The sequence below is a fragment of the Poecilia reticulata genome, linkage group LG9 (genome assembly GCF_000633615.1).
Source record: "Poecilia reticulata strain Guanapo linkage group LG9, Guppy_female_1.0+MT, whole genome shotgun sequence".
Classification (NCBI taxonomy): Eukaryota; Metazoa; Chordata; class Actinopteri; order Cyprinodontiformes; family Poeciliidae; genus Poecilia; species Poecilia reticulata.
The window spans coordinates 15,660,114-15,680,944 of NC_024339.1; the positions used below are offsets into that span (position 1 = coordinate 15,660,114).

The 20,831-nt window shown below is 36.2% G+C and overlaps 1 protein-coding gene across 3 annotated transcripts in view; it reads right to left on the reverse strand.

The window, feature by feature from the left end:
- The window catches only part of gpat2 (glycerol-3-phosphate acyltransferase 2, mitochondrial), a 146,322-nt gene extending 128,132 nt beyond the window's left edge, over window positions 1–18,190 (reverse strand). For 2 of the 3 annotated variants that reach the window (XM_008418198.1, XM_008418201.1), the window contains exons 1-2: window positions 18,094–18,190; window positions 12,664–12,729 (exon numbers count right to left, since the gene is read on the reverse strand). The gene's annotated coding sequence lies outside the window, so the exon portion shown is untranslated. The remainder of the gene's footprint in view (window positions 1–12,663; window positions 12,730–18,093) is intronic. The other variant, XM_008418202.1, reaches the window with a different exon arrangement.
- Between the last annotated feature and the right edge of the window lie 2,641 nt (window positions 18,191–20,831).

The window sequence follows — 20,831 nt, forward strand, 5'->3', positions numbered from 1 at the left end:
CATTTTCCCTAGTTTTCAAAACCAGTTAATAAATAAATAATATATTAGTACTTCACTGATTAAAGTTTTTTGGGGGGGAAATTGCTGCAGCTGAAACCAAGTATGTATTAGTATTTTCTGCCAATTTTATAATTGCCTTATTTTTACCAAACCTAATTTTATTTTATGTAATTTATTTTATCTACCTGTGATGTTGTGATTGTTGTGAAGAACTTTGATCAGCTGAAGTTGTAAATGTGCGATATAAAAAAACAACTTTGACGCAACTTCTTTTGCATAGTGTCAAATTATATCAATGTGAAGAAGTTCAATATTATTTATTTTTTAGTAGTACTGATTACAGCTGTAAAAAAGCTGTATTTTTTAAACAGTTTAATGGGTGATTTTATTAATACTTTCTGCCATAACCGACTCATTGATGACATTCATCATTTTGATGTGGTCATAAATAAAAATGAGTTTGACATTCGTTGTTTATTCTTTTAAATTTGCTGACTGGCTGGTAGCAGAAACTGTAAGACATCACTGCTTATAGTTAAAAAGCGGGTGACCACAACACAGGCAAGCTGATGTGAGCCTGTGATGATCTCACTTGACAAGTCAATGGTGTAACAGAACCAGGCTGACCTCTAATCTCCTTGTTGTATTGGTGCTTTAACAGAACATGTGTAAAATAGGCTGTAATCCCACCTTGAATGTTTTGTTAAAGAGACGAGCAAGGAGCAGAGAGACGGAAAGTCGCCTTTTTTCTTATAGATTTTAATGGAAGCCATATATTTAAAAGCCATATATTTAAAAAAAAAAAAAAAACCACAATGAATTTTTATGAAATAGAAGCTGAACAATTTAGAAGTTCAACTTCCAGCAACTCTAAATCATATATTTCCCCTAATTTGCATACTTTATTTTAAGAAATATAAACTTGTCTAGAAGCCTTTTTTTGGGAAGCAATATTTCTGAAGCATTTTGTGCTCAAGACACCAGTTTAAAAGTGACTTGCGTCAATTCAGTGATAACAGGCTTTACAGCAGTGACAGTGCTGCCACTTATGAAACTGAGAAGACAATTAAATCGGTTATGAACACTGGCTATTAGGGAAGTTATGGCAATTTCATTAATTTAATTAGACACTCATTTGTTCTATGATTAGGAACAGTGTCATTTAAATTTTTTTAGTGCCTTTTGAAACAACGTGATCTCAAGTCAGCAATAAAAGAAATATTGGACCAAAATATGAATATGAGTTCAGGGAGTCATTTTGTGACTGATTCCTAAATCAAAATTGAACTATAAGAGCTAATACTTGAAGACTACTCTGCATGATGGGTAAGTAGAACAACTTCACACTTCAAACAGGAAATTGAAAATAAATATTTACAGGTAGCTCCTAGTTTAATTGTTATCCATAATTGTTTCTTAAACATGTCTTTCTGTTCAGACCTACTATTAACATCCATCCTGTCTGGTCAGGATGTACTGAAATAAGATGAACCCAACAACGACAGTAACACTTTGCATTAAGATGTCTCCTGGGCTCTCTGTGATGTGGCTGGATTTTATTTGCTTGCAACAGAGTGGGCCGTCAGCTGAGGAACATTAACAGGAGCTTCCGTCACAAGACAGACTAAATTACTGGAACTACATTATTCCACAGACATCAACATGTCTGACTTTAATTTGAGTCACATCCTTGTGAAGCTAAGTCGGCTGTAAACGCTTTATAAGATTACCTGTGAAGTTTAAGAGACATATAGGAGGGGAAATGGAGAATAAAAGCCTAATGTGGGAATTTTCAAAACCAGCTGCTCACTACCACAACTTTAGTCCAGTCCTTGAGATGTGCTATCCTGCATCTTTTGAATGCGTTGTTTCTGCAACCCACCTGAATCCAGTGGGAAGATATTGTTTCATCCAAATAGGGTTCAAGCTGACTGTGAAAACATCAAACAACATGCATGTTTTAAGGAGGAAGTATTATGCAATTTCCAGGCACACAGTGCCAATTTATAGCACAATCAAGTAACTGTTGCCTTCAGTTGTTATGAATATTCTGTATACATTAAACATGACTTTAAAAAGAAATTGACGCCTTGAAATTGGAACGCTGTCTCTTTAAGAAGCTCCTGCTCTTTCCAACACGCCACCTTCAGTAACTCATCACAACAATTTAGGCGTTTTACAACCGTTCGTAGGAACATTGGACTGAGAAGTAGTTTGTATGATAAGCTTATCAGATTTGTAGTTTCACCAGGTGTTTGCCAATTGCTGTTGCCGCTGGTCTGAAGGAGGGAGTTGAGTGGGGAAGTAGTGTAAGAAGGATGATCTGTATCAGAGTTGATCTGAAATGTTGCTAATTTTCACGAAAACTGTAAGAACAAAACATTTCTTAAGTCTCTTGAAAAGAAAAATATACTGAGGATTTCATTCAAACCTTTTCTGTAAGAGAAAATTAGGTGTCATCTATCATGTAACCCACACTGAGTTTTTAGGCTTGTTTTAAAATTTAAGTTTGCTTCAATTAGACACGTAACCAGAAGTGATCAAATAAAACTCAGTGTAGGATAAAGTGAAGGCAAAGCCTAAACGTGTCTACACTGCTGGGAATATGACTTTCTGGATGAAGAAACCTCATTTCATAGAATTTTCAGTTCACTAAACTCTGACATTGATTTTAAATAAAAATACAAAGTTGCCTTTTTGTAATTTAACTCCATGTCTGTAGAGAAAACTAGAAGGGAAAAAACTTTCCCTATAATAAAATGTTCAGTTCTAATGCTTTAGTGATGGAAATTAAACCCTTTTACCCAACAGTACCCTGATTACTCAAAAGCAGAGTCAGAGCTGGAGAAAAAAAAGCCAAATTGACAGAGATAAAGGGAAAAAAATGAAATTGGACATGACACTCAGCTCAATGCCATTAGTGTGAGCAGACGAGTAGCCAGTAATCCATGTGCACAAACTAAAAGTTGAGAGCCCTGTAGAGCATCTGATTAATGTCATGAGAATATAGCAAAAACATCCACCAAATGATAACATGTCAGTCTGAGGGGCAGCATGCAGTGCTTTGGTGGATGACTGTTTGTTAAAGAATCCAAACAAAAGTGAAACTGGGTCATGGAAAGCAAAACTGATTAACAATATTCTTAAAATAATCTACCATTAGGCAGAACAACAAATGGCTAAAATACCAAGTCGCAAAAGAGGGAACAGAAAAGGGTCGGGATGTTTGTTCATTATGTGTCTAATATTTGAAATCCACTCTTGTTTTGAGCCCAAGTTTAACATTTATTACTGACCTCAGAGTAAGCTACATAAAATAAGTGATAAACATAAAAAATAACTAAGAATACTCTGCAGCTATACACCTATTAAAATGAAGGGTGTACCACTGCTTTTCCTTCCCACAAAATAGCAGTATTGCAGCTTTGAGTATTGGACAATACTGATATTGACACAGATACAATAACGGCACAAATCGTGCATACTTTTCCTACTCTATTTGTAGTGTGGCATGCCACAAAAGGCTTGATCAAGAGATATTACCGAAACAGAGAACATTAGTCAATGATGGGTATGAGAACAACTGAGCCATTTATTAATAGGTTTGCATGCGGGATGCAAGATCTACTGGTGGAGACCGATGTAATCCAATACCCGTTTCTTTTGACTGATAAACCAATTTTCAATGTCAACATCAAATACAGACCCCCCTAATTGGTATTTTAAAATATACCTAATTGCCTTAGTGAAAACTATCAACTTAAGCAAAATTAAGAAATAGTAAAAGGGTTAACTAGTAAACTAAATTTCTCTTGAAAATACAGCAAAGCTTAAATCCAAAATTGAGTTCTGTTGATTTTAATTACATAAAAATAAATGAAATATTTGCTTCCTGGAACACCGTATCAAATAAGCCATACTATTAACAAGCCTGCACTCTCAGATCAAGTCAAACAATTTATTCACATAAAAATCTTTGCAAACACAGTTCAGATCCAAAGCAAGCAGCACAGTGACAGACGGGGAGAAACAGACTTTCTATAAAACAGAAAGTCTGTCAAAAGAAAAAGGTGACAAATTGATAAGTGGCTTAAGAGTGGGTTTGAAGAGGGACTGTGGAAGTGCAAAAGCAGAAGCATGTGGAAGTAAGGGATAGACTATAAAAAACGTCACTAGAGTGTTAATTTGGTGGTGGTATGAAGCGGCTGATGGACTATTAAAAAAAAAAGCAGATTCCTGCAGGGATATTGAAACAAATAAACACTCAACAAGCCTCTTCACATAATGCAGATGAGATGGTGCTGCAGACTCAACAATATGAAGTGGTGACAACAATGCACAAACAAAGCACCACAAAGGACTTTGCTGCACAGAGGCCACCACTGTGGAAATGAATTTACGTCAATGAGCTTCTGACGCACAGCCAATGTTACACCTCTCTAATGCACTGAGACATGGCAGTAAAGCACCAGATACACAAATAAATCTACTTTCTTATGGAGAGAATGCAACTCTATTTCAACCAATTATTTAAAAGCTATGAACTCAGTTCCAGTGTGGAGGAATAACAAAGCTTGGTTTTTATTCCAAAGCATATAAAATGTGTTCCTACAGTTCTTTGAAGAGTGAAAAGATTATTAACCCTTGTGATTGTAATCTCCTTTTTATTAATCATTTTAGCATGTTTTAAAGGTTTAGCTTGCACATTTCTTTGTCTTCTTGCAGTGGTTTGTGTTTTTTATGATTTAACACCTGAATTTTCAGCTCAGCAAAGGTAGAGGTGAATCAATCCACCCTTTAGAAATTATTCTGGTTTCCATTTTTATTTATTTATTTATTTACTTATAACCTGCTGATTTTGACCAGTTCCAATCAGATATTTAGACTTTAAGACTTAAGAGAAATATTAACATGGGGTTTTCTTGATAGAGGAAACAGTTAAGTTTTGAGTCCAACAGGAAATTATGCATTTTCATTTGACCAGCAAAGTATTTAGTCGTAACATTTGATTTTACTGAATTGAAACAAGCAGATGCTCTTGGTGCACTTGCAGAGCAAAAATGGAGGATGTTCTTAATTTTTATGCATACATGAACACAAAGGGAAAAATAGAAAAATCTGAATCAGTCAATTAGTCTTTGACCAATTGATTGGTGCGTGTTTTTTTTTTACACCCACCTACAGTGGGGAAAATAATTATTTCACACACTAGTTCTTAAGTTTTCCAATTTAGTTGAGTATTCTGTAGTATTCATTATTAGTAAACCTGAGAGTGAGGAGAGTGAGGCGACTGCGGGGTGTCCAATACTCATTTTCCCCGTTGCGCATCATCAGGTTCTCCAGAAAAAAATCAGATTTCCAATTCAAAGTCACAGAAGTGTCACTCAGAGTCTAAGAGGAAATCAGCCACACTGAGATATTCTGCTTACCATAAAGACAAACTTTTTAAGAAGCAGAACAGTTTGTTGGAGCTTCTGATACTCGGTTTAAAAATAAGACTATTAAGCCATCTAAACGTTTAATAAAAAAGAAGCAATTTAGGCTGTAGGATAAGTGTGAACCAGCCAGCCTCAGCTGGACTCCAACGTCATCTCATGACTAAGCTCGTCAAGTTGCCTGTGGCTAGTTTTAAATTAGAGCTGTCCTTTTTTCTTCCAAGTATAAATATCTCTTAACATGCAGGGAAGCTGTGAACATCAGTAGGTCCTTTGAATTCAGTAAACACAGTAAGCTGTTCTAAAGGATAGGCTATGTAAAATCTATTTAATCATCCATGGAGTTTAAACCCCTGGAGGCTCTGGTGATCAGAATGAAACTTATTAGCAACATCATCAGTTTTGTTAAAGTGTTGGGACTGTAACTAATACTACCTTTTACCTTGGCTGTGGAAAGCATGTATGCCACCTCACTTGACAACAAACCCACCACTTTAGTGTAGCAATGGAGGAACACTAAAGCCAGCACCCATCCCAATACCAGAAACTGGCAAAAGATGCAAAAAATCCCCACCAAGATAAAGAGATTTATCTGTAAACACAAAAAGTTACGAAAGACCTTCTAAAACATGGTGTTCCTACTATACAAAGCACAGCTGTGCACAGGAAAATATGATGATGATGTAAACGGATGGGAAATTAGCTGCAACTGTACATGAAACGACGTCGCTGGACACAAATGGTTATGTGAAAGTCACAGCTCAATGAATTTCAGACTAATGGGAACTTGACAGTTACATCCTGTGTGCCCAGGAGCAAAGAGGAAATAAAAAAAACACAGCTGTCCATGTCCCATCTCCTATAAAGTGGCTGCAACTGTTGCCATAGACAATATTTGTAATTATGGGAAAGTCCTACACAATGAGTCTTTCAATTTTTCTCTGTTTGACCCACACAGTAAATCTGAGCGTGCCACAGGAGATTTGCAGGGAAGTCTGTTGATTTTGTTTACAAACTAAAAGAGAATCATAACTAATTTTGGATGGTTTCTCTCAGAGCTGCCAAGTAGAGAAAATCAAGAGGAGAATACAAATTTTACCGTAAAAATATACAATATATTTACTACTATGTGATGACAAGTTTTAGGATATATGACCAAAGAAAATGGGTGTCATTAGTGCAAAGAAGATGGTCTGATTTTAGCTCTTCTATGATCAGCAAAACAACAAACCTACTAAAAATGACGGAATATGAACTGCAATGTTAAGTGAAAAATACTGTTACGCAACATTTATTTTTATATTTTCACATAAAGGAATATACTTCCAATAAATAAATGCATCATTAAGAATAATGAAATCATCATAACCAAACTTACTTTCAAATGATGGAAAGAAACATACCGGTATGTCTAAAATGCTGATGTTCTCGTCTCGTGTGCATTTAACGTAGCGGTAATGGCTGCCGTCTGCACTGCTCAGACGATCTGATGAAGCCTCAGATCATCAGTTAAAGTGGAAACATATCCTTTTTTTTTTTTTACCCTGAACCAGTCCTCATGTATTTGATTCAAAGCATTTTCACCTTCTCCAATGCAGCTCAGGATACACAACTGAATACAACTTTCATCCAGAAAACTGGGGATGTTTTCTTCACACATCCCATTTCTTTATGCCAATTTCTTACAAAACAAACAATAACTCAATGTGCTATACATTTTATTTTTGCAGCATATTTTCAATACTTAAAGCACAACTTATAAATTATGCCAAGTTATCATGTTGTGACCTCATGAATCAGAGGTTACATTCACACAGCAGCTCTTGAAGTGCAATTATGATTTTTTGCTGAAATCCAATCTTGTTGCTGATATGCAGATCATAATTTCTTAAAATCTGTACATCTTGAATATTTGTTTAGCAGTACTGCCATAGAAGAAGTTGCATATTAGCACATTGTGGAAGAGGTGGTTTGGGATGCTGACCTGAAAAGATACTTCTAGATACTTTAGCAGCCACAAGACCATGCATGCCCACCCACTGTCTCCTGGCAAGCAGAAGTGTGATCCGATGAGCAGTTAAGAAAGAGAATGCCAGCTTTGTGTGAAAGCATATGCTCGGGGAGAATAAAAACAAGGATAACAGTGAAAAGGGGGGAGGAATGAAATTCAGACAATCTCCCTAAAGCCTATTCCTGTGGTTCACCAGTCAGTGGCACCTCAGGAAGAGGAACGAAGGGAGAGGGTGGGGGAAGTGTGTCAGTTGACTGGGGTGGATTAAAAAAAGTACAATCATTTCATTGAGTGAGCAGTAAGCCAGTAGCTCAAAGCTGCTCAGTTATTTGGATCGCAGTCAGGGTTTGAGATTTGACATGGGGTCACTTCTGATATTGTGATAAAACCCACCGAAATATCAATAAACAAAACCAGAATTACACTAAACATCAAAACTGTTTCCACATTAACATCTTTTTTAATGTTTGGATTCACAGGTGGGCCTGTCGCGATAAACGATAAATCAATTAATCGCACGATAAATTAAGCCTATCGACCTCATTTTGATTATCAGCTTTATCGTCTCTTCCTGCCTTTTTTTCTTTCTATTGATGACACTGAATGAAAAAAGCTCAACTCCGGTGCTCTCCACTGACCCTCCCTTCCTCATTTCCTTAAGTCTAATGTCCAGCGCACACTACATGAGTTGTCGGCTGATTGTCGGCCCATTTCCAAAACCTGAGAGACACATTAGCCGACAGAAATCCTGGGTATAACGGGTTCGTCATGCCGTGTGGTGTCCAGCCACATCGGAACAAAATAATGGCTACAAGTCCAGTTAACTAATTTTAAAATCAGGCATTAATCAATGCTTTACTAGAATCTACCTGTGATGCATGTGGCTAGAGTCAGAGTAAAGTCCTGACTGAATGAAAATGATTATAACCTATTTATGTCACGTTAACGAAGAACAGCTGAAAAGTTACCGGGTTTATCAACTGCGGTAGCAATTTGGCTCCAATTCCTCCTCTTGTCATTTCTATATTCTTTGCACGAAATGTTGAATAAACATTAATGTTGTTTCCACATATATTCAACGTCCTTCGGGTTGCGCCGTGTCAGTTGTTTGGGATTCCCCTCTTAATTTCCCCTCAGAAAGCAGGAGGAGAATCCGCGCTTTCTGATTGGCTACCTGTCACATTCAGCGTTAAGCTCCCAGTCGGGGAAATCCCCTGATTTAGATCGGAGCGGCCACGACGATCTACCGTAACACACCACACACTACAGGATGATTGGTTACGAAATCACAAGCGACAATCTTAGATCGGCCAACAATCTAAGATTGTCGTAAAGGGAAAATAGGGGCAAAAACCGGGTAGTGTGAACTACTGCATTAGGTAGTCGGATGTGCCCATCTAGTGATTAAATCTAGTGATTACTGAAGGGCAATATAGTATACAGTGGAGATGTGCAGATCAGGTTTTTTCCTGCCGATACCGATACCAATCACCCATGAGGGCCGATCACCGATACAGATACCATAATTATTTTTATTTTTTATCATAAACACTACCGGTTACATTATGTGGAAAAAGGAACCATGAATTCACCTTAATTTAAACAAAAACTTGTTTTTAATAACTGTTTCCAAGAAGAAAACTAAACAAAACAGACATTATGCAAATTGTACTGCTATCGGTGATATTATCTTTAACAGACTGATATTAAGGCTCTGAAGAGGCTAAATAATGCAAAGAGTCAAACAAAAACCTCTCAACATTGCAAAAAAAAATTCAAGTATAAAACTTAACATTCAAAGGCAAATACAGGATCCATTACAATAAACAATCCAGAGTTACTGAATGAAAACTTCCTGATAGCATGGCGGCTAGCTGATTACTGCTAGTTCTGAGTGGCTGTTTCTGACTGAGCGGAGTAATTATCCAGAACAGGGAGGAGATCGATTCTTTTTTCAGAGATTATCTATCCCATGTTTGGACAGCGAAAGTTTTAATACGTATGTAAAATGTATTTTTTTTAAGTTAGATGCTGCACCTTTAAGCAGAGGTTCGGTGTGAGAGTCACTACCAGGTGGAGCAGAAGCGGCGCTCCGTCTGTGAGATATTACTACCTGTAGCGCGTAGCAGCGGTTCAACAGCGAGAGCAGAACCAGCGTCTTACATTGCAGCTGAAAGACTTAAATAATTTTGTGGGTTATTTGTTTAGCTTTCTGACCGTCATGCTAATCCGGGTGAGTGTTTGTAGCGGTGTGCTGCTTTACCTGCTATCTGATCCTCCATTTCTTTTTTTCTGCAGTGAGCCTCGATGTAGCCCAACTCCGTCAAGTATGCCATTGTTTTTATGTCGTATTAGCTTCGTTGTGTTGATGCATTTTGACGTGCTTCAATTTTCCGCCGCAACACGCAAACTTCCCCATTCACTCAGTGCGTTATAGTTCAACATCGCTTAGGATTTGTTGCTGCACGTTTGCGCAGTGTGAAAGAAAGAGGAGACCAGCTGCACAGGCAGGCTGCGAAATGACAAGCAGGTGATCGGTTTGTGTGATCGGCAACAAGAGACCGTGATTGGCGATCACCGATCATACACTTTTTCACGGAAATCGGCCGATTATGATCGGTGGCCGATCGATCGGCACACCTCTAGTATACAGACTTCATAATCTGCACTCTGTTGAATGCAGTATTTATTTCCATTTTGGCTTTATGTTGTTTAGTTTTTATTCAAGTACGTTTTTGTTAATGGAGACTGAGAATCCTTTTTATTTTTGGTTTTGGTTGTTTTGTTTCTTTGGTTTATCAGTTCCAGTGTTATGTGTTCATTTGAAAATAAAGTGTATCTATGGTAGGAAATCGCAAGCATCATTATGTCATTTCCATTAAATCAGTGTCAAAAGGTCTTGAAACAATATTATCGTTTATCGCATTTTTTAGACAATCGTCCAGCAAAATTTGTTATCGTGACAGGCCTATTCACAGGCAATTTACAAATATTTTAATAGGGTTCATTTGTATACAACATATAGTCTTGTGAATATTACTACTCTTTGAGATTTATACGCACTTTCAGCGCTTATCTTTACTATTTTAGAGAAAACTAAAATATCCAGTAAAAGACTCAACCAAAGTCCTTGGCCATTTGTGTTGAGCCCAACTTCAGTTGAATAGCTCAGAGTTTCTTTGTCATGTAGAGCTAAACTAAGATTACCAAATAAACAAATACATCATTTATTTTTTGCTGAATTGGCAACAAGAAAACAATTATTAAAAGTGTATGCAACAAACACCTTTAAATGAGGTCAACCAAGTATTTTTCTCCAGCCAAACTCAGACTCCTTCATTGCTAAATCTGCCGAAATATAGTCATTTCTGCATCAAGCAGACATGTCAGCAACCAGTGAAATACCAGTAAGACAACTGGTATTTGGAGAAATGCCATCTCGTTAGTCACCCATAAAAGCTGCAGCTTGGAAAATGAGATTATTAGCCCGCCCACCATGTCTGCAGAAAGGGAGAAACACAAAGCTGCATGCACATTAACTTGCTGCCACACAAGGGGGCAACTCATAAGCAATACTTTTTTAAAATCACCAACATCCATTCTAAAATGCTGCTACTGGTAAATTAGGTCACAGCTGTGATTTAAATGGTTAGGCACTATTGAAATACCATTAAGGTATTGGAATACCATGCAGACAACCACGCTTTATTAAAGATTTATTTAAAATTGATTGATGGTTTGAAACCACATCATTACAGGCTTACTTAACAAATGCAGTTCTCTGGCTTTGTGCATGCAGATGAATACAGACGGAATGAAAACTGTTCACATTTGGGTCATCACTTCTTATGACACCTGAGTTCAAATCCCAGCAGCCTGGAGTGCATCGAGTTTGCACGAGTGGGTTCTCTCTGGTCACTCCAGCTTTTCCCCACAGACCAAAAACACGACTGATATTAAGGCTGCTGTAAACAAATATTTTAGTAATCTGTGGCCATGCCTCTTACCTAACAAACTGGTATAGACAATGGATGGATGTTAAAAATATGATGGCTTATCACTTTGTTAATAACTAACTGCAATAACAATTGTGCAAATACTTCTCAATTGTATTCTGAAAGTATACATCTGGGAGGATGTATACTTTCAGAAATACATCCTTGATCAAGTGCATCTATTTAGGTTTTTGCATTTTTTCTGTGCTGGTTTAGGGTTTATGTTGTCTGGTACCTTGCAGACACTTTACTGCCACCGAAGACAAAGGTGACAACAATATGGTTAAAACTATGCAGGAATCCCATGGTTTACCAATTTCCTGCATGAACAGTGGTTCAGCATTTCAGTCTTTGTCTTTTGTTGTAGGAAATGGTCAAGTTCACACAAATGATAGTGTATCTGTTAACCCTTAAAAACCACAGTTGAGATCTATATTTTACAAGTCTTGTGACCACCTCAAAGCTATCAACACTTTTTCTGTATTTACAGCCTCCCACCCTCAAGTACTAAGCAATCACATGACTCTCTGAGCAGCTCTTATGGATACAAATGCAATCACTCTCCTTCAAGTATCTCAAACCACTGACACGGTTGCCCCTGATACAACCCGCTCACAAGATGCATTACCTACAAATCAAGGCTGTCCTCCAGCTTGTTAAAAATAAAAGCTGTGTGGTAATTGTATTCTCTGTTCAAGGTTTGTAGCACAGCTGTACTTCAAAGAACAGAGAGTACACCGACGTTAATAGTAAGAAACAGGAAGAGTGTTTTCATTACAGTGTTTGTTAGGTTCAGATGAAAGTAATGAACAATTTTCTTCGCAAGACTTTAAAAAGTTATGATTTCAAAACCATAAAAGTTTTTTCAACTTTCTATCCAGGCAGTACTCATCATTTAGAGGACTGTTTGTTTTCACCATTTACTATGACAGTGATGAAAGTGCACAGTTGCTACTGCCCCTTAAAAAGTAACAGCTTAGTGACTTTTTCAATAGCAGCTAAAAGACAAATAAATAAATAAAAACGACTGTGGAATTGAGAAAAACTTTTAAAAAAAAAAAAAAAGAAAGAAAAAAATCAATACTGGCAAGAATAAAACAATGTTACAACACACAACAACCGCAAAATGTAAATGTTACAGACAATAGACTGAGCAAGGACAAAGCTGACTTCATATTTTGCTGTGCATTGTTGGCAAGAAGAAGATTATTGTTTGTCCTACCTTATTCTATAGCAGCAAAGAAGTTTATGTTTTGAAGACCACTGGCAGCTAGACGCTCTGGGTAGCCTTGGAAAAGAAAGAAAACTTGTTAGAAAAAAGTACTTTAGCACTAATAATATCTTTAAGGACACATTTCTGACAACAAGATAGAGATCCACATGTGACAATCAAAAACTACAATTATAGTTCTTTCATTTCTAAGAACATTTATCTGTGCCAAGCTAGAGGAACAAAGATCATCCCAAACACAGGGTTTGTAAAAAATTTAATCCGACATGTTCCCCTTCCAGTGATAAATAATTGTCACCCCACTATGAAAGGAGGCAAAAGAAGAAAAGGAATAAACCTTTCAAGGAATGAAAGTGTAGCATCTTCAGAGTGATTAGGTATTCACAAGCAGACAAGTCAAATCAGCAGTAATAGAGAAGACATCAATGCAGCGAGCAAAGACAAATGTGAGATGAGAGCCAAGAGATCTGAAGGGAGGAGAAAACCTCTGACTCGGAGCTCATCTGACTGCAGAGAACAAATCCATCCTATACATCATGATGTATTCCTGCACTATTCACAGCCATTCATTCACTGGGAGTGGGACAGGAGAACCAGTAGAGATGGACATCGCAGCTTCTGTTAATAAACTCGATCCATTTCAGGCCTGCTATCGCTACATGGCTGTACGCTCTTGCAGCCAGAAGAAATGGGGATTAGCTCATGTACTAACATGACACACAAACGCAGGCTTCCCTCCTCTCCTCTCCATCAGAGGGTGAAATGACATGATACCTCTGATCCTGTCAGAGCCTAAAAATACACAGTATAATAGGACTTTCAGTGGGGCTTTCAGTTCCTCTCATTTTTCACCAGTTGCTCCTTTTTTGCCTGAGTATTACGCACACGTCGACAAGCCTTTCAGATGGAATTTTGTGGAAATAACAATTATAATTGGAAAACAGCCTAATGATAAACAGTTTTAACAAAGAAAACATTGCAACTTCTGACATTTATGCAGAGAAAACGAACTTGTATACCAATCCTAATCAGCTTGCGGTTATAATCCATGTCATTTAAATGTGTGTTTGGTTGTTTTCTTTGGAATAATACCAACGTTTATAAGCGTCGGTTCTTTTCATTATCCCACCAAGTTGTTTTCTGCAAAAGCAATTCTTACCAACTTAACTCCTATTGGGGGAAAAAAAAGGTACAGACGTATTCAAACTATATTTCATTCTGCCGTCAATAAAGGGGAGACAGTAATAATCTGGTTCAAACAGCTTATTACATAAAAGTGAACAAATGGTGATCATAAAATGCTACACTGGGACAGACCTTTAGTGCTCTTAATGTGCTCATTTTTTTCAACCGACAAAATAATCTTAAGATTGTGTTTTAAAAATTGCACAATCTTTAAAACATTGTGTAATTGTTAGATGAATCAATAATTGAAGTAACTGTCAACTAATTTAATAATCAATGAATCATTAACTGGATTATACTCAACAGTAAAACCAGTACTATATAAATATATATATACACACATTTTGCATTTATTACAAAAACACCTTTATTTGTATGTTTAAGACAAACCTTCAAGTAGTTTATTTATAGATAATAGTTTTATCTACATAGCATTTTATGCAGTAAAATGTTTTTCTTATTTAGAAAAGTTATTTAATTATTTGTTTGTTTTTCTGATATTGTATAAAAAAGGCTTAATTGGTAGATATTTTTTTAAACTGTAGAATTTGTTTACTTTTTGTATCAATTTAGTCAATCATCAGAATAATCAATAAAATAATCTACTACTAAATTAATTGTTAGTTGTAGCCCAAGTTGTGACATAAAGTACCTCAAGCATATTTGTTAATCAGTATTTTTAGTCAACACCTAACATGAAAGGTCAGAACAGATCATCTTTAAGACGGATCTTTAAGGTGCTCCTGAAGATCTTTTTGGTGAAAATGGCCGTCGTCCATGGTGTTAAATGTTGAAGTAGCAGCTAATTTCTGATGAGATTAGCTCATCTGTGATGAATAATGTCCGTCATCCCATGCATGAAGTTGGTGCAGATTGGAGAGCTCCTTCAGTGACAAACTGCTGCAGCCATGAAGCACAAAGCAGCATGACTGCAGATTCTTCCTCCCAGACTCTATAAACATCACTGATCCCAAACAAACTAAGTGTTCATATGCATCCCTGACATTTGCACATTTTTTCTATGGTTTTGTAAATATTCTGTTTTTTTATGTACCAATACACAAACATTTTGTATATTTTTTAAATTATCCTACTCAGCTGCACATTTCTTTTAATCTGAGGTTTTTTTATGATTTCTATTAAACTCCACAGTATTATATTTTTTATTCTGTAACAGACTTTATAGTCTGTTATTCTGACTGTTTCTATACTTCTATCTTGGTGTGGACCTACATGCTTTGATTTGCCTGTCACTTTGCTGCTGGTACACCTGCATTTCCCCACTGAGGGACAACAAATGTTATTTGTCATTTCTATGTTTGCTATATTACCTTTTTCAACAACAATAATGACAGGCTTCTCCTGACACGCAGTGAGTCAGGAGAAACTCCAGTTCTTTTGTGTACATGTTTGTGAGCTGCATATATCAGTGAAGTTCAGTAACAATCATTGGCAAAGCTCCATCTCACTGGTTCTTCTCAATTAATCAAGGTAGATTTGAACTTAAAATTAAAGACAAATGGAGGGTTTGAATGCTCTATAACGTCTCTTGGATTAACATGGTAGAACAATCAGATGCAATAGCATCAGACACTAAAGAAGAGTCGACAGACAAGACCAGGCCACATTAAATGTATTTAAAGCTGTATGCATTTAATGAAATCAGACAATTTGTCTGTTTATAGCATTTTCTTCCATTTTCTGCTTGTATAAATATCAACAAATATAACAAAGTGCCTGTATGTGGTCAATCTGAAAAGATTTACTTGTCCATTTCAAGTACATTATTTAATGTATTTAATATTACATTAAGAAACAAGTTCAAATAGTTGTATATTTTAACTTTAATTGTTAAACATTTAAAATTATGGGTTTTTTTTTTGTCATGTTGGCCTAATATGTTTGAGCTATTTTGCACTTTAACACCTTCAGATCTAGGAGTTAAAAGAAACTAAAACAACATTGCTTTTAATGTTTTTAAGAACAATTTGTCATTTAGATTTTTTTTCAAGGAACAAGTTTATCTACTAGCAGACTTTAAAGTCAATAATAATCATCATCATACTTATCTATAAAGTAATTTCAACAGTTACTAGAAGATTAAAACATTCAATAAAACAAGCAAAAACAATAAAACTAGTAAACTTTACACAGAATTGGCACAAATGGACTTTAAAAACCTCTAAAGAGGGTTTTTAAAACCAACAGTTTTTCTATAGGAGGATTAGTCAGTGCAGGGTTATAATATTGACACAAACTATAAGATTACTGTAAATATTTCTGTAAATTAAAGTGCGTATTCAAGTAATTTTGCACTCAGGAAGCAAATGAATACCTATAGATTTATGTGACAAAAGATAAATACAACCACAGTAATTCATCATTATTTATTTTATGTGCCTACTGCAGGAAAAGCCCTGCAAGACACAACTAAAGAAATATTGCTCCATTTTTTTCACTCATCAAATTGAAAGAATCATGAATAGCAAAACTTATGACTGCATTTATTTCACAAAAGAAGCATCTGTGAAATCATTAATCAGACAACTCTGTAGTTTTGGCTTTTCTCACTGAAATGTTGCGGTATTTTCACATACATGGTTTTGACTTAAATCTTTAGTTTATCAAACGAAAACTAATGAAAATTACACAAATATAAAACGACTTCAACTGCTGCTGATGAATCCTGTAGAGCTTAGACTGTAAAATCATAAATTCAATATTTGGTAAACAAGACTTTAATCACGGGATACTGCTGAATGAAGGCAACTGGACCTGCTCGATTTCCTTGATATTTCACCCCTCATCTGAAAGGTTTTCTTAGTTGTCGGAAAAAACCTTTTGGCTTTTCTATCTAAAAAGAAATTCAAGCAAGTGCAAATGCCTTCATTAAATCCTCACTGATAATTTATGTCTACTTCAAAGCGCTCGCTGATGCTTTCAGAACTCCTGCTTTTGACCTCTTAATATTTGCGTATTAACATGTTTTGAATTTCATCAGCTATATGGGTGATTTTGGTTAAAAGGGATCTAATATAAGCTGCCAGAATTGCTGTTCAGTGATACCTATATCCTCACTCTTCACTGCTTTTTTCTTATAGTAGAGAAATTAAAATGTCCAAGAAACAAATAGTTTCATTACATTTTCAGAATGGACAATTTAATATTCTGTTAAATATTAAATCCCCATGTCAAACCAAAACATTGGTGTTTGCAATTTAGCAAAAATAAAGGACTGTTAGGACCCAATATTTGGTAAATTATTGCATGCATTTCTAGATAACTATGCATTAGATTTTTTTACACAACATTAGAAGAGCCACACATTAAGTTACCTTTTTAAGAAAATTGCTACTTTTTCTAAAATTAGTTTAAACAGAACCACACCGTTTTCCAACATTAGTTTACCTTAATCCCTGTATACATAGTTAATTAAATGACATAGGTCTTAACTACCAACAGGCAGGACATTAATCAGAAATGGTATATGAATTCATGGTAAAATCCTTTTGTATATCTCTTAAAAGTAAGATATGCCCCCTTTCGGTATTTTGTGTCACATTTCCATATGAGTTGGGGGAACAGAAATTACTCAATTTTTAGCATGTAAAATGTAAAATTTTAACCAACACATCCATTACTTTGTTATTATAGAAACTTTATTATTATTATTATTACTATTATTATTATTATTTAAATTTACAAACGCAATCAATACCAGTCAGCTAAATATGCTTTTTTCCAGCCCTGGTCCTCAAGGCACACTGCCCCGCATGTTTCATGTTTTCCTGCTTTAACACATTCGCAGTTCAGCAAATACTGTTAATCAGCTATCAATTCAAGTCAAGTGTACAAAGCCAGGGAAACATCTAACATAGAGCCAACGACAGACTCCATACTGTGAAGGAAATTCAGCCATTTTATTCAGGGACACATTTAAAAGTTTCAGGACAATTTGAAGACTCTAATTCTACCCTGTCCAAAGCCCAACTTTTCTTAGCATTAAAATTCATCAGACCTGCAGCAACAAGGTAGTTGCACAAAAACAGTGCTGTGAGCCGACAGACGTTTTGCATCTGCCCACCGTCTCTCGGTGCGCTAAGCTACACCTGCTCACAACATTAGCTAGCAGCTGGTAAAATCCTCAGTGTTAAGCAAAAAATAGTAACATCGCATCTGCTCTGTGAAACCCCGAGAAGCATTTTAATACACAAACAGTATTACAGCAACACTTACCAGAATGTTGAGCATATGTTTTAAAACTTTTAAGAGTTTTTTTTTTTTTTTGGTTGTTGCTGATTTACTTTATCCTCTTTCCAAAGCCAGGGGGGTTCGAACGAAAACAAAGATGGACGCCGGAAATTACATTCACCAAACATCGCGATATCTGATAGGTCGCTTTCGAAAATAAGGATGTTTATTTTAAGAATATAGATGACCATAATACAACTCGAACCTGACAAGTCATTTTTGCTGATTAATAAATATTAGCTTGTGCATTATCAAAAATATGCATATTATGTTAATTTTTCTAGTTTAATTTGGCATTCAAATCAAAATAGCTTGTCTCTAAATTCTTGTGAAGTTTGTCACGTAAAAGATTAAAAACTACAACCTAGTGATAGTAACTAATAATTTGTTGTGATGCCTTTTTTTTACCTGTTGACCTTAAATTATATAATTTAAGGCGTGTTAGGATAAAATAAGTGGTTACATTTCCAATTACCACTGAAAACAAAAAAGACGATAGTCTATCGTCTTTTTTGTTTTCAGTGGTAATTGGAAAGTTAAAGAACAAATTTATGAGGAATTTACAGAATTTTTATCTTCAATGAGCTGCATTTTTTTAACGACACAGACTCCAAAAAAAGTAAAACTATATCATTTGGCTGCACCATATTAGGAGAAATATCATATTTGACAATATTGATGAAAGTCACCATGGCATGACAATGGGACTTGAATAAATAAACAAATAATTAAAAACAGTAAGCTCATTTTGTTTTGTGATAGAAGAAAACACCCCAAATAGAGAGCAGCTTAGAAATGTAATTTAATTAATTTAATCTTTTCTAGCCCATTAGGAGTCAGCACAGCAAACACCTGTCAAAATGTTTTCTGTTTTATTATGTTAATTAAAACATTACAATATTGCCTTTTTCAGGAAGGCTCTCAAAACAAAACAAGATTAATGTTCTATTTAAAAGATCAGTACCTATTAAAAATATCCATATTACCTGAACCCGTCCACAATTTTACAAATTACAACCACAGGTGTTATTGCATTTTATTCTGCTATGTGATTTATTTGAAATTATTTTAAAGTGGAAGGTATATTTCAAAATCCATCCATTTTCTTTCCCTTGTCCCTCAGTGGGGTCGGGAGGGTTGCTGGTGCCTATCTCCAGCTAATGTTCCGGGCAAGAGGCGGGGTCACCCCGGACAGATCGCCAGTCTGTCGCAGGGCAACACAGAGACACACAGGACAAACAACCATACACACACACACTCACACCTGGGGTAATTTGGAGAGGCCAATTAACCTGACAGTCATGTTTTTGGACTGTGGGAGGAAACCGGAGTACCCGGAGAAAACCCACTCATGCACAGGGAGAACATGCAAACTCCATGCAGAAAGACCAGGGCCAGGAATCGAACCCAGAACCTTCTTGCTGCAAGGCAACAGCTCTAACAACTGCACCACTGTGCAGCCTATTTCAAAAACCTTTACAGACAAATTATACATGTGTTGCCCATGCCCTTTTACTTTAAACCCACTAAATAAAGTCATTACCTTAAAAAATTCCCTTATTAGGAAAACAACCCACTTGTGTATAGTTCAATCACAGCTGTTTCAGCACAAGCCTCAGGGTTGTGTTGGATAACATTAGAGAACAAACAGCATCATAAAGACCAGGAAACCATCCTGAACACACCTTGCCGTGGGATAAACTAGTAGCATGTTGTGGGGATGCTTTAAAAGTCCTAAAAGTTAAACAGTCAGTATAAAACTCAATAAACATAACTTGGCAGAATTGCAAGCATCATGATTTCTACATGTTGTACTGTGGTGCTTTTGTGAGTAGGGTTTAATTGGTAGGGAAATGAAGAGCAGTGTGCTCAGCATAACACACTAAGTGCATCAAGAATTCATTTTCTGCTCCGTCTTTTGGGAAGGGAGTTATTTTCCAAACACCTGGCGCATGATTTACTGTATTGTAAGTAGGCACACAAGTATTGACCAGGCTTGGATGGATATGATATTCACTCCGGGTTCTTTTACTGATTACCTCTCTTTCTCTCTCTGGGAGTGAAGGTATGCTAATCAGTGAAATCACCTGCAGTGATCCCCATTGATTCAGCATCATTCCTCTTTTTCACAGTGACATGGGCTCCTTGCTGGGAGCACTGTTTAGCTGAATAGCTGCAGAAATGAGAGAAGCTGTTCTTGGAAAAGCCCAAAGAAAACACAGGTGTATCCCTACAAGGGAGCTCAGTCAGTATATCCTCACTGGGAACAAACTTCACACAAGAAAACACTTGCAAAACATAGGTAATCGGGCACCGATGTCATGCAGAATCAGAAATCAAAGAACATAATACCCTCAGACACAATGTCACCTTACAAGATTAATTGGTAAATATGAAAATTGTTTGCTTACACATGTTTCAAATGGACAGCCACAGTATGTTGGACCTCCAGCCATGAAGTAGTCAATACAACGGGCTGGTATGACAACTGTTGAGGTTTGGGAAGTGCAACATTTTATCAGAGATTATATCAATTTGGAAAACAGGTTTTTTCCAAAAAGCACTCTCAACCAAATCTGCTACAGACATTTCCTGTGTTCGAATATCCAAAAATATCAGAAAGTGCATCTTTTGCCATAAGCTGTTTTTCCATCATGAGGCCTAAAAGTGCTTTTCTGTTTTCATTAAATAATAATAATAATAAAAAAAACTATGAGTGAATT